The sequence below is a fragment of the Lissotriton helveticus genome, chromosome 6 (assembly GCF_964261635.1).
Source record: "Lissotriton helveticus chromosome 6, aLisHel1.1, whole genome shotgun sequence".
NCBI classification, from domain to species: Eukaryota; Metazoa; Chordata; class Amphibia; order Caudata; family Salamandridae; genus Lissotriton; species Lissotriton helveticus.
Window position 1 is genome coordinate 61,233,916 of NC_136067.1, and position 15,377 is coordinate 61,249,292.

At 42.2% G+C, this 15,377-nt stretch overlaps 1 long non-coding RNA gene across 1 annotated transcript; it reads left to right on the plus strand.

Annotated features, from left to right (window-relative positions):
* The first annotated feature begins 14,481 nt into the window (after positions 1 to 14,481).
* Positions 14,482 to 15,152, plus strand: LOC144761208 (uncharacterized). The gene is made up of 3 exons (XR_013595628.1): positions 14,482 to 14,539; positions 14,660 to 14,736; positions 14,823 to 15,152. It is a non-coding gene; the product is annotated as an uncharacterized LOC144761208 (long non-coding RNA).
* The last annotated feature ends 225 nt before the right edge of the window (positions 15,153 to 15,377 follow it).

Genomic DNA, 15,377 nt, shown 5'->3' on the forward strand with positions numbered 1-15,377 from the left:
ATATCCACAGGTCCAGGAGTGTACCGTCAGTCAGTCAGTCAGTCAAATCAACTTTATTCGGCTATCTAAAGCCATAAAAGTACAACAGAAAACATCCATAGACATATGACATCATATAAGCATCATTTAAATCCATTAAAAATGAGTATCTTTATATATTTAAAATCCATTAAAACATTCTACAAAAGGTAATAAAAACCAACTACAATTATGACTATTAGGTAACTTTGGATGATGATCCACATAGACATACTATCAGTCTTGTACTGAAGAGTGGGGCGGGGTGTCCTCTTTTTATACCAGGTACCCACTTTGAAGTGGAAGAAACTTCTGGAGTTTTCCCCCTACAGAGGCGTCTCGAATTTCCTGCACCCCTGTCCTGGTCCCAATATGTCTGCAGGAACGGTGGGCTAGTGAAAAGTTCTTCGTGTGTGAGCTGGGGCAGAGCCTCTGAAGTGCAAAGTGTGAGAGGGGACAGCTCTGCCCCCCTCAAGTCAGGATGGCTCATCCTGCCAACACTGAGACCTTATTTTGTGTGGCTGTCTGGGAGGAATACACCAAGACCAACTGCCACTGCAACTAGTGATGGGGCCCAGGAAGAGCTGCATGCTTCAAAATAGGGCAAGAAAATGGCAACTTTCTAAAAGTGCCACTTTCAAAATTGTGACTTAAAATCCAACTTTACCACTTAATAGGAATTAACATTACAATTCCTCAGACACCAAACATCAATCACCAATCAATCACAGAGATTTATAAAGTGCACAGCTACTCAATGAGTGCTCCGGCACTGGAAAGATTTTACTGACCAACCTGCTGATTCCGTTATTGATAAACCAGTTCTTAAGATTGCGTTAAAACTCGAGTACATCCTTCGTGGCACAAAAATGATGAGGAAGATTATTGCAGTCCCTGGCAGCAAGGAACCACCCCATCTCCTCCCTTTTATTCACGGGATCACCACCTTCAGGGCTTTTTGTTGAAGAAGAGTTCTTGACAAGGGACATTCCCATCAGTCAAAGACTGTTTTGATAGAAAACTCTGTGTGCCAGCACAAGTCCCTTGGACCTTACTTGTTCCTTAATAGGTAGCCTGTGCAGCCCTTTCAAATGGGGGAAGAATATGATCCCCTCTCTGGAGTTTCAACAGAAACCACATTGCAGCATTCTGTAGCAGCTGGAGTTTCCTTAGTTCATAGGCTGGAAGACCCCAGTACAGATGTGACATAATTCAGCCACAGCGTGATAAGGGCCTGTATCACCACTTTCTGCTGCTGATGTGGAAGCACATAAAGAAATTTCTTTAAAGATTTCAGTTGTCCACAGCTGGACTCTACAACTCCAGCAACCCGAGGACCAAATGAAACAGATCTATCAAACTTCACCCCTCAGTTATGTGCTACGGCAGCTGAGGGAGGTGGTGGCGGAACACAGGTAGGCCAGTATTCATCCTCCCAGCTAGGAGGGGGTAGGACGGATAGCAGAATTTTTGTTTTACTGGCATTACATTTTAAGTTGCGGGAGTGGGTAATGTGGTATAGAAACACACAATACGAATATTGTAGATAAACAGGAGATACTTCATTAGCACCTCATTCAACAAGGCCACTCAGGTGTTTGAAATACATTTCAATCCTGTGTTCTAAATTCCATGTGACATCCTGTTGCTAGAATCACAGAGATATCACAGAGTGCATCCACTAAAAAAAAGCGCTGTGAGGCAGGCCTTAAATCTGCTAGGAGCACTGGGGTAGAGGATGTGGTCCGTCGACTAGACTGCTGACTTTGGTGCTGGAAACCAGCGTTCGAGCCTCGGGGTCGCGTCCACATCCTGCGATTCAATCACTTAATCTCCCCGTGCCTGAATGGGTCCTTGTGTAACCTGATAGGACACAATTCGTTCATCAAAAGATTCAACAATAATAATTATTTAATGCTCTTTCATATAATAAAAGCCTTGAGGCAAGTAAATCTTTCTCTAGCCTCTTACCAGTTGTTTACACTGCCTACGAAGCTTCTTGAGCTCATCAAACCAAGGAGCAGAGTAAACCTTTCCCTTGTAGGAGACAGATTTCACCTTGATGAAGGGAACAGTATTAGCGGTCTATAATAGCCAGGCATTGACCACCAAGGCATCAGATTCAATGTCTCCACTCATGAGCGGACATTCTCATCCAGAGTAAAGCTAAACTCTGAGGGCCTGATTCACAGAACTATCTTAAGACAAAATCCTAAACTTACTACTTTTGGTATTCACCGAAGTTAGGATTTTGTCTTAAGTTTGTCTTAAAACAGACTTAAGACATACTTAAGTTAGGATTTTGTCTTAAGTCTGTCTTAAGTCTGTCTTAAGAAAAACTTAAGACAAAATCCTAACTTCTGTGAATACCAAAAGTAGTAAGTTTAGGATTTTGTCTTAAGTTAGTTCTGTGAATCGGGGCCAATGTTAGAAACTGAGACTCAGTTTCTACGTACTAGTGGGGAACTAGCCGTTCGACCTTGTGGGGCCAGGTTCAACCCTTCCTTTAAAATGTATAAAAGAATGCTCTGACCACCCATCCTTTTCAATATCAGAAATCACAACCTGGTCGTTAGAGAAAATAGGATCCAGGATAGGAGCTGCCACATGGGTAGGCTGGCTCATCAAATTGTCGCATGTTCCTAGAAGTCATGTTTTCCAGCAATAGTTGGCCTTTCTGGTCTGAGACCTGATCCACATGTATGTTCAGGTCCCCTAAAAACCATGATATTTGAGGATGTTAGTATATATTTGGACATACACAGATCCAGGGAAGATAGAAATTCTCCTGCGTGACCAGGAAGATGACAAACTAAAACCCCAGCCAAGGATTTTTGTTTGCTGATAATGTATAGTAAAATCCACGTGATTCAGCCTCCTGAAGCACTTTAGAATCAAATGAAACATAACTGAAAGAATGTTTATAAACAATTGTACACCGCCACCTCTTTTTCCTAATCTATCACAGTACATCATAGAATATCCCCTGGGATAGCTAATGCCACCTCAGAGGCAGAGTTGTCTGCCATCCATGTTTCAGTAAGAAAGAGTAGATCCAATGTATCATCACTCAGTAAATCATAGATGTGCAGGGTATTTTATTTAAGCGAACGCACATTGCCAATTGGTGCCTGAATCTCAAACAAATTCCCAGATTTCCAGGAGAGGCGAGGAGACAAGTATGTACAGGCTTGCCGCCTATCCGGCCCTGGAAAAACACAAGAGCAAAAGTTACATTCTGGGTGTAAAATAATACCAGGAGTAGCACAAGTCCTCTGCAAGATATCCCAGGCCTTAAAGAGAGCAGTTCTGCTGAAGAGTAAGCTATACGCTGGCCCAACTCTTAATGAAAACGGGCAGAATGGCTGGCGCTGAGCGCAGGCCGAGCACGGACGGGCGCAGATGGACTTGTCTTAGGCGCGCCTCTGGCGCACCCGCTGTGCACTTCTGGCCACTAGCCCGATTTATACAGTGTGAAGGCATCCCCAGGTCCCACAACTAGACTGCTGTCTGTCTCAAAATAGTGGCCCATATGACATCAAGGAAGTACAAACATGCTCCTCCTGCCCACAATAAAGTGTAAGTGCCAGACAACTGCAATAATAGTAGCCCACCCCCACTTGCTGATTTCCAACTTTTAAAAATAGTAAAGGCACTGTCGAACAAACAAATAGTTTAAAAATTATTTAAATGACAGGTGTTCAAAACAAAACCCTGGAGATGTGCAAACATGCGAGTATAAACCATATTCAAATTCAGAACACTTTTTTAATAAGCACGTTTATCAGCCACAAGGTCAGGCAATGGTTAGCCAGCCTGAACCGGTTTCCGTGCACCGGCATGATTGAAATAGTGTGAAGGCAATCCCAGGCCCCACAACTAGACCACTGAACAGCTCAAACAAATGGCCCAAGCCGAAACAAGGAAGTCCAAAACCCACTCCTCCCGCCCACAGTGAAGTGCAATTACCAGAGAACTGCAATAACAGTAGCACAGCCCCCCTCCCCCGATTTCCAACTTTTAATAACAGCAAAGGCACTGTCAAACAAACAAGTGGTTTACAAATGATTAAATGCTTTGCCTGTGTTGGACGGCCCCCAGCCGTTTGACGTCATGGTGGGCGTGTGCGTCGGACGGCCAGGAGCTGTCCGATCTGCGGTCATAGAGTTCAAGACAGATGTCAAAAACAAACCCTGCAGAATGAATGAATGAATGAATACTTTATTGTTTGGTTACTCAAAACCATTACATTAAAACCAAAATACAAAATTACAAAAGTTAAAACCAGGAGAGTTTCGAGGGATCAGCCTATATAGTTGCTCCCTGGGTACTAGAAATACGGTGGATAGGGTTCGTAGACCTGCAAGTCTCTATGCAATCAAACCCGTAGAGGCCATCAGCAAGGACCGTGTTTGGTAGATGAACTTTCCGAAAGAGACCATGTGCTTTACCGTAGACAGGGTGTAAAGATGGGTAATCCCCTCCTTTGCGGTGCGTGACCCTGATTGTCTTAGAATTGGCCTGACATAAAGACTGCGGGCAAAAGAGAAGGTGGGCCAATGACTCACGTTTATACCTGCATAGCCTACATTCCCGGACTCCTAAGCCAGCCTGACCGAAGGCGTATAATTCTTTGAGGGGCAGCGGATGTAGTCTGCAGGCTAAGATCTTGTGGAGGGCAGCACGGCCCACGGCCTGCGTGAGATGTTGTTTGGGAGTGTGCAGGGTGTGTGGTAGGCACAGGGACTCAAGCAAGTTTTTTTTTTTACCAGAGACTCAAGATCCAATTCCCGTGCTGCACACGTACTTGTTTTTTGATCGAATTTTTGATGGCGATGTAATTGACGAGTTCGGGGTTCCAAGAGTCGATGGCCAGATTGAGCTGGACCTTTGCCGCTTTGAGTGTAGCCGACCAGGGGTTCCCTGATTATCTGAAGATACATTTCAGGACTGCCTTGAGTGTGTTCTCTTGTGCCGCCGTTGTTAAAAAGTAATATTTACTTAAGGCGGCCATCTCTTCCAGTTTTTGCTGGTTAAGTGAGAGCTCCAGGCGGACAAGGGTGTTTCTGGTGCACTTTGGAAGGTGGAATAATCTCTTGTATGCTCTACAGTGAATTTTTTCTAGTTCATTACTCAGTTTGCCCGGGAATGCCTGTAGAGCGTAATTGAGGGCCGGCATTAGCTTGGCTTTGAGTACTCTTGGGATTGCCATTGAGGACGGGCTGTATAAGGAGGCTTGCAGCTTGCAAATGGCGTAGGTGATGGTTTTGCCTTTGCCTTGGATGATCATTAGATGGGCACTTGAAAGCCCCGACTCCTGGAAGCAGATACCCAAGTAGATGTACCGCTGTGTGCTTTCCAGCAGGAGATGGCCTAGCCTCCATTTTAATGATTTTTTCTTTGGGTAATGTCCGAATATGATTACTTTTGACTTGGTTGGGTTTGCTACTAGCCTGTTTTTATCGTTGTATGCGGCAAGTGCAGTCAGCGCCTTTTGTAGCCCAATTCACGTGTGGTCCAAGAGTACCAGGTCGTCAGCATATAGCATAAAATGTATTTGGATCCCACCAATCTTTGGGGTGGCCAGGGCTGCCCCAGTCAAGGCCTTCTCCATGTCCGCTGTGTATAAGTTGAATAATAATGGGGCTAGCACACACCCTTGTTTTAGGCCTCGATCTGTATCGATTTTGGCAGATGCGTGGTCCCTCGAGAGTTTGATTCGCACCCACGTTTTTTGATACAGGTACTGGATTGCTCTTAACAGGGCTGGATTGATGTTCCATTGAACCAGCTTTCTCCGGAGAATTGCGCGATCTACCCCGTCGAACGCCGCCGAGTAGTCAATAAAGCAGGCGAATAAGGGAGGGCTTTTGCGTGTCTGTGCGCGGTGGACCAAAAAAGATAATGCGATGATGTTGTCGACTGTGGCGGACCCAGGTCTAAATCCGGTTTGGCAGAGTGGAAGGAGGCCTTCTGTGCTCGTCCAGTCTGCGAGGTCCCTCAAGATGGCACTAGCGTAAGCTTTTCCCTCGATGTCCAAAAGGGCGATCATGCGGTAATTAGTAGGTTCAGGTTTGGGGCCTTTTTTGTGGATTGGCTGTAAGAGCGAGCCTTTCCATGAGTCTGGTACATCCCCCAGGAGCCAACATTCAGTGTACAGGTGGGTAAGTTTTTTAGACCAGAAGTCGATGTTTGCTTTGAATAAGTGTCCAGGGAGGCCATTAGGGCCCGGAGAAAAGTTTTGTCTGATGTTTTTTAGGATTTTGGTCACTAGCAACAAACCCTGCAGTTGTGCAAACATGCGAGTAAAAATCATATTCAAATTCAAAACACTTTTAAAACACTCTTTTAATGTGCACGTTTATCAGCCTGAAGGTCAGACAGTGGTCATGACATTACATTCTTAACTGTTCCCAACGAAAATTAATCACTTATTTAATGTAATAAGGAAACCCAAGGTTATCCTATGGGAGAGGTACGTCTTGCAGTAGTGAAAAACTAAGAAGACATGTAAAAATTAAATGTACATGCCCACCTTTTTAAATATGCTGCACCCTGCCCTATGGGCTGTTTAAAGTCTACTCTGGGGTGACTTATGTGTATTTAAAAGGGAGGTTTAGCAGCTGCGGGCGGTGGTGGAAGTACCTGCGGGCGGTGACGTGGGAAGGGGGAGGGGCAGGGTAGGGGGTAGTAATGTATGGATTACGGAGTTTAACAGGTAAGTTAACATATATATGAATAAAACGAATTTCGTTGCGTGCACTGCATCACCAAATGCGATGCAGTGCGCACAACGAATTTTGTTTTATTCATTTATATGTTTACTTACCTGTTAAACTCCGTAATCCATACATTACTACCCCCCACCCTGCCGCTCCCCTCCCCACATCACCGCCCGCAGGTACTCCCCCACCGGTCGCGGCTGAGGTTTAGGCCTGTTGAAATGGCCCGAGACATGCTTAAAGGGCTACTTAAGTGGGAGCACAATCAGTGCTGAAGGCACACTAGTAGCATTTAATTTACATCCCCTGGGTACATGTAGCACCACTTTATAAGAGACTTACAAGTGCATTAAATATTCCATTTTGGTGTTATGTAGAGAAGGGATAGAGCAAAAGCATTTCAGCACTGGTTAGCAGTGGCAAAGTGCAGTGGCGGTTTCTTGTCTAGGGTATCGAGGCTCCACCCTATTTACTTTTGCCCCCATCACAATCTCTAAAATAAAGCAAAGTCGTTGTTCCCACACAGCATTGTATTTCTTTCTTTCCAGGAGCTGGGACTGCTGTATTCTGCCAATTTGCCACACAGCGTGAGTCAATGACTCTGAGTGACACTTCTGGCCTGGGCGGACCCAAAGTCTGCACTATTTGCCGGGCTGATGATTTCACAGCCCTGAGGTCTTTGATGTCATCAGTACGGCAAACACCTAGGGCCGATTCACAGAATGAACTTATGACTAAATCCTAAACTTACTACTATTTGGTATTCACAGAGTAAACTTACTACTTTCGGGATTCACAGAATGAACTTATTACTTTCGGTATTCACAGAATAGATTTAAGACTACTAACTTTACGTCTGCACTCGGTCCCGGAGGCGGAGCTTCTGGCTTGGGGGCGGAGCTTGTGACCCGGAGGCCGAGCTTGCGGCTTAGAGCGGCGTGGAAGCTCCGCCTCCGGGCCGGAAATTCCGGCCCGAGTGCGGACGTAAAGTTAGTAGTCTTAAATCTATTCTGTGAATCCCGAAAGTAGTAAGTTCACTCTGTGAATCCCGAAAGTAGTAAGTGCATTTTGTGAATACCAAATAGTAGTAAGTTTAGGATTTAGTCTTAAGTACATTCTGTGAATCGGGCCCATAGACTTGAGGGCCAGTCTCCACCTCCTGAGGACGTCGGGATAAAATTATCCCCCAGTGTTTTAGATTGAAGCCCCGTAGTGCTGGGGCTTCATGTCACTCATGGAATTGAGAGCATGGTCACTCCCAGGCGTTCCCAACTTGTCACAGGGGGGTGGTCCCACACGGTGACGAGTTGGCAAAGGGCAGGGTGAAGGCTTTCAGGCAGGCAGGAAGTCGAGAACTCAAGTCTGCGTAGTTTGTCATAAAAGTTTTTTTGAGACACATAATGCGCTGGTCGGAGGTGTCTGCTGCCCACGCTGCATTTTGTAAGGGGCACGATTAGTGCTGGTGCATCACACTAGTATGATACGACGCAGCACAATTGACTGTAGCTGCTAGGAGCAGACTCGTGGCCAGGGCCGGACTGGCCATAGTGGGCACCGGGCGTTTCTCGTGCCTGCTCGTGGCGGCATGGAGTTAAGGTGGTTACGATGCCACTACAATTGTGTGGGACTCGGGACGATGCCTGAAGACTCCAGATGGTGCCCTGCAGTCCTCAACCCAGTGGACCACGAGGTGAGAGGTTCATACTGTGTGGCTCCATCTGCCCCTGGAAACTTTAGACAAGGAATTGTGTTTGCTTTAGTTTCTTTATGCATTTCTCTGTAGTTTGTATACAGTGACTGTTAGAACTCGCCTCATGGCAGTACTAATAGTCTTTTTATAACTTGCATTCACGCACCCATTTGGAAGTGCTTTCAGTGACCATAATGATTGTTGTAACCCTGGCATTCACGCACCAATTTCAAAGCACTTTTATACGCATGCAATAATGTTTTTTGTATAACTGGTTTTCTGAATGCGCATATGTGAAAGTGCTTTCATACGCTTGTGTTAATGTTTTTGTTTTCTAAAGAGTATGAAAGATGAAAATGTGTCTAAGATTACACAGTTTAAGTAAGGAAGCTCAGATCTATCCAGGTTTTCTGGTTTCATCATACAAATCAGCTGTAATTGAGTGTCTATTAGATTTTCTTTGTGTTGAGGCTTTGGTTTTTACCTCTTTGTGCATTTCGCTGTAGTTTTTATTTAGCAACTGCAGAAGTCGACCTGCAGGCACCCCTAATTGTGTTTGTACAACTGGCATTCTGAACACACATATTTGACTGAATGTGCTTGTATACGTGAAAATGATGGAACGAGCTTTGATGAGATAAAATGTTTGCCTAAGATCACACAATTCAAGTTGCGGAAGCCCTGGTTATCCATGTTTTCTAGTGTTACTTTGTGTAAATCAGTCACTAATGAGCAAAATACATGGGACAGGTGGTCCCCTTGTTTATGGTGAATGGGAAGACAGCGGTAACTGTGGTGCTGTGGGAAATGCATCATTTTATCAGACTTTAAAATAAGATTGGCACAGAAAATGGTGACTGGCCTCACAGAAAATGCCATGCCGCGTCCCTGTAACAGACCCCCCTACATGCTCAAACCCCCAAAGGACGAGCCCAGCCTCACCACTCTCAAACTTCACCAGCCACCACTGGTAAAGTGCACGTAGTCTTAATAAGGCCAACAAACCAAAGGCAAAAGGTTTTGGGGACTAGCACATAAGGATGTCAGGTGTAACACCAGCCACATACAAACCAGTCTTAATCCTGTTGCAGTAAAAGTAGTTGAGCCCGAACTGCTAGAACAGGTCCTCCCTGAACCGGAACACTCACATTTATATGTGGTGCAGTGAAGGGATATGAAAACAGGCTAAATGAACTCCAGCCAGAAATACCAGACAGTTGTTCATTTATTTTGTCGAAGCTTTGGCTCCAGTCTCATGTGCTGCATTAGCTCGGAGGGTAAGATGAGTCATGGCTAAAGCTGGTATTATTATTGATAGATTTGGAGTGCCTTCAGAGAGAGGATGAATGGGTCGTATCTGGTAGGTGTATATTTAGAAGTAATTTTTAATCCTGTATTTCATTAAATGGCTCAACTTTTCAAAAGAAAATATTTTATTCCATTTGCAAATATGGCTTCAATTGTGACTGCAAAGCTTTAAAATAGCATAGTACATGCTCTTCCCTTCCTAATTAGGGGAAGAAAGAAGAAAAGCTCAGTACTCATCCTGGTGTTCATAACATAATTAAAACATTCATATGTGAAAGCTAGGACATTTTTGTATTCCCTAGAGCAGGGCTTAAATTGAGCCAGTGGTTTCCGGTGCTCAGCACCAGCACCTAATTGCCAGTCCTGGGGCTTATGACAGTCTGCCAATGGTGGCGCTGTCTTGCTAATTTGGGTATGAATACACCAACAGCTGTTTATTTGTTCTATTTACATTGACAATGACGAATACCTGCCTCCCAAGCCATTCTTATAGCTTTGGGGGCTGGAAAAGTCTGAATAATCATACTTGTAAGAGTGTGATTTAGTAGATGTGTTTGTGCTGTTATTGGCAGCTGGCAGGTGAAATGTGCTGTGCAAGCTGCAGTGGCCTACCGATGAGAGCTCCGGTACTTATTATTTTACAAATTAAGCACTGCCCTACAGCAAAGCACCATTCCAAGGTGGCCACCAAACACAAACACCATAACAAGATGGCCCCAAACACATTTCAAATGTGATGCTCTGAGACCAGCCCCCTATCGAATGGTCTGTTCAGAGTCCCACCCCTTTCTGCCAGATGATTCTTGTTCTATCAGAATCCAAAGGGTCTCTGAACATTGTATTGGTGCGTCACAACTTGTATGGATTGCCCCTGTTGTCTAATCCTGGTTGTTCATGTAACAATCTAAACCATTTTTAATGCTGTTGTATAGCGTGACACACTTAATAGTAAAAATGTTTAGCTTAAAAACCCTAGACTGGAAACATAGGGCTAGATGTACGAACTTTCCATTTTGCGAGTCTCTAGTTGCGATTTTTCGCGACTCACAATTAGAAACTCACAAAATGAAATGAACTGAATGGTCGACCACCCCCCCAAATCCCCATTGTGATCCATTGGGAATGGGCAATAACACAGAGATGGTGGCTTGCTGATGACAGCAGACTACCATGTCAGTGTTTTCTTTTTACATAAAACAACTTTTTTTTCTCAAATGTAGCCCGTTTTCCTTAAAATAAAATGGGATGCGTTTAAATGAAAACAATTAAAAGTTTTCTTTTCATTTTTTAAGGGCTGGCATGGTCCATGGGACCACTGCCGGCTCTGAAAAATGATTGCGTCCCCAGTCACAAAGGGGAAGAAATGCTTAGGGGATTGTTTAATACCAACTTGAAGTTGGTAATAACTGCAAATGTTTTGCGAACTCATTCCTGGTCGCAAAATATTCCTACATACCAGTGCGACTCGCTATTAGGAAGGGACGCCCTTAACATGCCCCTTCCTAATAGCGACTTGCAAAGCCTATTTTGCAAGTCGGTAATAGGTTACCAACTCGCAAAACTGGGTTGGTACATACCAAAAAGCATTTTACCAGTTGCAAACAGAGGTAAAATGCTTAATACATCTGCCCCATAGAGTCTGACAGCAAATCTATTTCCAGTTCTGCCTCTGCCCTGGTCTTGTCAGTTCCAGATCTGCTCCAGTCTCCAAAACTACAGCACTGTAAGATCTGCCTGACAACTGGGACCCAGATCCATGGAGTATTTAAGTGACCCACAGCATATTTCATTCTGGTGCTGTCCTTCACTGTTTTACAGAGGGCATCCTCTCTGTAATCCTTGTCACACCCGAGACAGTGTGACTTCCTGAAGAGCTTCTAGAAAACCAGGCGAAGGTCTAACCCCTACATCCTGACCTTAACAATTTTTTATTTTATTATTTATACTTTAACATTTGTGCTTGTAGTGTGGGCACTGATCTAGTAGGTCTATAGGCAGTCTTTTCAAAAGGTCCTACACATCGTGTTAGATGGGTTCAGCGCTACGTACACACAGGTGCTTCGAACACTGAAACAGTTCTAATACCATTGCTTGTGTTACTGTCGACTGTGAACAGGGCCACTGGAATTATGTGGCAGGGGTGAGTAAATTATGCAGCAAGAAAGGGCAAATTATGCGGCGTAATGTGGCACATTTTATGATAGTGAACAGTCAAGCTTTGCATAGGACCTTCCACTGAGCAGCAACACATGTCGCTGCTTTTTAGTAACCTTTAAGCTGTTTGAGCTAGAAACATGTTTTTTTGTTCAAATCTGCAGATTATGCAGCAGATATGCAGCAGATGATGGATTATGTGGCAAATGCGGCAAATATATACTGATGCAAAAAATGCCACAGCCGCACAATTTCATAATTCCAGTGGCCCTTACTATGAATGTCCAGTGAAGATGCTTGTTGTCCAGGACATCCATACAAAGAAATATGTACACAAATGAACTAAATGGATGTAATTTACACTCATGCTGGACACCCCGGGTGTGATCATAGAATCGGCCTCCTTGCTAAGGGTTTTTTTTAACACATTCTTTTTAGAGTTTTGCATGAGATACAATTCTGCCTAACAGGCCAGACAAAAGCAAGAAAGAAAAATACTACATTAATACAGATCAAAGAAAAGGTCTGTCAGCCCCTCCCCCACCCAAGCCCACAGCCTGGTACTCCCTAAGGCGAGGGAAAGACACATCTCAAATATAAAATATGGAGCCATTCTTAAAATCTCTTTACACTGGGCCTCCAGGGCCATGATAAGATCAAATTTCATCATCAAGTAGCTGGTGACCAAGTCAGACTGGTTCCAAGACAACCCCCTGTATTCTGCCCAACATTTCCATATCCTCTAGCCTTATATACTGCTGTCTCCATACCCATGCAATGGCCCATGCCCTTCTTCCAGACTGATAGGAATGGGATGGAGGAGCAACCGACCTCCACTCTTTTGCAATATCTCACTTGGCAGCCTTTTAGACCTAGGCCCAACAGGGAAACCGTATCTGTTTCCGCCCACCTCATTTGTAAGCTGAGGAAGGGCCAATTGCAGGTCAAATGGAATTTGACAGGACAGGACACCACTCAGACATGTAATAACTCACTGCCAAAATCTTTCCACCATCGGGATACTCTACACAGTGTGAAAAAAGGTACTCTCTGCAGCCCCACAGCATAGGCAGACTGGCATATTAATCACTCCCATGTGCCACAACTGGTGTTGTGTTAGATAATCCCTATGGAGATATTTAAATGGAATAAACCGAAGCCTCGCAGAAATGGACGCTCCATTAGGGGAACCCAGCACTTCAGACTAGTCCTTGCTGTCTAATTCTCCCACTTCCGTCTCCCACACCGAATGTCTGACAAAATATCGAGATTCACAATATCGACGTACAAAAATATGGGAGCAAAAATATCGAAATCAAAAATATCGGGTTCCTATACTTAACTAGATACATACACAAATATCGATTTTTTAATATCGATATACAAAAACATCGTTTACTTTTATATCGACTACATTAACATCGGAAAACAAAAATATCGCTATCTACAAAAAATAATGACATTAACTATAATATCGACATCAAAAATATCGTGCACTTCAATATCGGATTATCAGCTATATCGACTTTTTATATGCATCTGTTTGCATAATTAATTAACGTTTTATATGTGTTCACATCTAAATAAACACACAATACTTAAATTAATACTATAGACACACTATTAATTTGTCAAAAATATCCTATTGGTATAATTATATCACCTACACATATAAAAATATTCTATACTACTTTGTATAATTTTATAATTTGTTTTTGATTACAAAGTAATCACAACTGAAATTCAAATATACTAACTAACCAATCACAAACCTAATTTTTTAAATAAACCAATAGCAAAGTAATTACTACTGACACTCCCCTATATAAACAATTAAAATCTAAGCACAAACTACTTGCCAAAAGTCACTGAAGGAGATTCATCTCTATCCGAATTGCTGCACAACAACTAGAAGAACCAGACTATCAACCTACTATCACATCTTCTAAGTAAGTAAATAAAATAGAAAGTGCAATATTTGCTAATACTACTTACTTACCTGCTAAATACCCAGTGCCCCTTTGCTATTCCTACTACTTAACATGCTAAATAATTATATGAAACTATTGTTTTTAGATACAACGAGTACTGAATATTCTACTCAAAATAACTGTGAACAAACCCTAGGAATACAGATTCTAATAACTATGTAAGTAATTTCACATTGATTCATTATGTGCACATAAATCTAAACACACAGAAATAATGACTTTTGCCCGACATATTTCTTATTTTCTGTAGATTCTACTACTGAAAACTGCACTACTAATGAACTAAGGACATCAGTACTATTTCTCCAATACATTTTACTACGTAAGTATTATGCAACTGAAATAAATGTGGAAAAACAATACTAACATTTAGAACTGTTCTAATTATGTTCTATTATATATTGTTTATTTACAGAGCAAACACAACGAATAGATATACAGACATAATACAGAACTCCACATTCTGAATAATACAGATAATAATCACAAAGTAAGTATATTAAAGAACATAATTACCAGATAATGTATTAAAAAACATACCAACATGGTGATTATTCTAATACATATGTTCCTTTTTTATTTAAGATAACACTACAAACTACTCTCCAGAAGCTGAAGAAACAACTATACTGGCAAAGACCAACCTAAAAAAATATGTAAGTATCTTCACAATGTGAATCATGAAGATACACTTTTGTAGTAGAAATGAGCTCTAACATTGCAAATGTACCAAAACATTAATTAATAATATACTACTTTCATGTTTTTCATAACAGCTACAACAACATCACAAACAATTATCCCCAACTAAAGAAGCAAGCAGCTCCTAATTTTGCTGTAAATTCAAAAACACGTAAGTTTAAACATTCCTACTTATCACTAACATAGATTATTTATCACATTTAATTTGACATTAACTATTATATATACATTTTATAGATATACAAAGTACAAAATGACCGAAGGAGCCGAATTTGTGACCAGCCAGAAAGGAAAACTATTACTATGCTACATGGGTTACACTTATACACAAGAAAAGCAATATGGCATGCAAGTTAATTGGAAATGTTGTAAATATTATTCTAACAAGTGCTATGGCAGAGCAACAACTAAAGAAGCTACAGTACTGTATACTAGGGAACACAATCATCCACCTAATGTTACTGAAATAGAAGTTAGAACAGCTTTGGAAAATATAAAAGAAGCTAGTACAGGTTCCCAAAAGCAAACAAATGTCATTTTAAAAGAAGCCATTCCTAAAATCCCAAAAACTGCCACAACTCAAATGTCAAATATCCTCTCCTTAAAAAGAACTATAGCACGAACTAAAAAAGCTACTACTTCTACAACACCATCTCCCAGAACATATCAGGATATAAATTTAACTGCTAACCAAATAATAACTTTAAATAAACAACCATTTATAGTTTACGACAACGAAAACAATGACAAAAGGCTTATAATTTTTGGTACCAGTATGAATTTAGTTAAACT